Raw genomic sequence first — 1,986 nt, 5'->3', positions numbered from 1 at the left:
AGTGGGGCCCACCTCTAACAATGTACATCTTCTTGTGGGGCCCACCTATTATGAGTCCTTCTTACAGTTGTTGATGAAAATCCTTGTACAATCTTGAATTGGGTTTCAGGACAAAAAATTGGAAGCAAGGCCAGAAGGGAGGATGCATGCTGGAAAAGGGGTTCTAAGAAGCAAAATAGTAATGTAAGTAATACGGTTGTGAGACCAAAGACTGAAAAAAGGGTGCAACACTAGGACTTCCCAGGAGGTCACCCATCCCAGTACTAGCCCAAGCACACTTAACTACAGAGTTCTAATGGGATCCGATGTAGTAATGCTAGTATGATCGCACCCAACATCAAACTCTTATGCCCTCACCTTAGGTCATGCATCATGTTGCACTTTATCTAGGATGCACCTTATCCAACACTCTAAATGTACCTTATGGAGCACCCAAAATGCATGAGCTTGTAAAGAGCACTCTGACATTAAGAATGCACCTTACCTGACACTCAAAAGGGACCAATAGGAAGAAAGACATGAGTTTCTATGGAGATAACATCTCCTAATGAAACCATGTTGAAAATTTCAAAAGAATGGAGAAGTGATCCCTATGAGAAGCCAACCTTGTTAAAGGTTACAATGCACACTATTAAATGTGACATTGATTAAAGGATTTCAATTAGCCTATTACAAGTGAATCTTGTTAGAGGACTTTGAAACATTCCATTAGAATTTCACCTAGTTAAAGGATTTACAAATGACTATTAAGTCAACCTTAATCCAAAGGATTTATCTAGACTGATAGAATGGTTAGAAAGTAGTAGTAGGACCTGATCTTAACATGTGCAATAGAATGGATCTAACCTTATCTAGCACTTAGAATGTGCCTTATAAAGCACTATTAATGCACAAGGAAGTAGAAAGAGCTCTAGACTTAGGAATGTGCCTTCTTGGGTACCGAGAAGGCACCACTAGGAAGATGAACACAAGTGCCTATCCAACACTTAGAGTGCACCATTGACATTTTAGCATTATAAGGCTAAGATTCCATTTTCACCATGTTCATTGATCTTGTTCGTGAGTACCCATTTTGTTCTAATAATATTCTTATCTTTAAGCCTAGTGACCAATTCCCAAGTCTTGTTCTTCTCTATCTGATCAAGTTCTCTCATAGCCTTTATACAATATTCATCTTTGCATGCTTCGTCTATTGTCTTAGGATCAGCTTGTGATATTAAATAGACCTCCTTTCTTACCTAATTTCTTGTCAATACTCTTTTGTTTGTGCTTCCAATTATCTATTTCTCAAGGTGATTTTACAACTTTTGTAGCATTGTTTGAGCTCATATAGACACTTTTTTCAAGAACTATTTTATTTAAGTGCATAATTGTTTCTACTTATCATCTTTTGTATTGATTCTAAGATATCATGGGTAGATAGTACTTTAAGAATTTGGTCAAAATTGGCCCAATTTAGCAATTATACTCTATTAGATCCTTGAGTGATCTAGTGTCCTAATTGTTAAAGTCTCTTATTGCTTCATGTTTGAAGTTGTAATTATCAAAATTAGAAGTCCACTTTGGTCTATTTTGGCAAGTGGCAATTGTAAATGCACTAAATTATAAAGTGCCAAATCATTGCATCTTGGGGGCTAGGGGGGTTTTTTGATCTCATAAATTCAGGAGGGTGATCTTGTGTCATGTTGGTTTCATTTGTTCTTCCTTGTAGAATAAATGGAAAAATCACATATTTAACTCATAACTCAATATAATTACGAATCATGGAAAAAATTGGTATGAAATTATCTAAGGGAAAAAGGCTGCACTAGATATCCAAATTAAACAAATTTATCCTACGGATGTTAATGATCTTCGAGCACAAGAGATCAATTGTGAGAAAGCTCTTGGCTACATTTTTTTATTAGTCTCTTTTGATTTACAATTTCATTTGGAATCATTCAAGACACCTAAAGTAGCTTGGGATGAACTTGAATTTTCTTTCAG

The 1,986-nt window shown here is 35.9% G+C and overlaps 1 pseudogene; it reads right to left on the bottom strand.

The window, feature by feature from the left end:
• Nucleotides 1-219: 219 nt before the first annotated feature.
• On the bottom strand, nucleotides 220-333 carry LOC149535889 (5S ribosomal RNA; annotated as a pseudogene).
• Nucleotides 334-1,986: the final 1,653 nt, after the last annotated feature.

The sequence above is a fragment of the Cupressus sempervirens genome, chromosome 10, assembly GCF_028749045.1.
Source record: "Cupressus sempervirens isolate cs-2001-9-10 chromosome 10, ASM2874904v1, whole genome shotgun sequence".
NCBI lineage: Eukaryota > Viridiplantae > Streptophyta > Pinopsida > Cupressales > Cupressaceae > Cupressus > Cupressus sempervirens.
The sequence above is the reverse complement of the archived record's forward strand: the minus strand, read 5'-3'. Positions and strand labels throughout refer to the sequence as shown.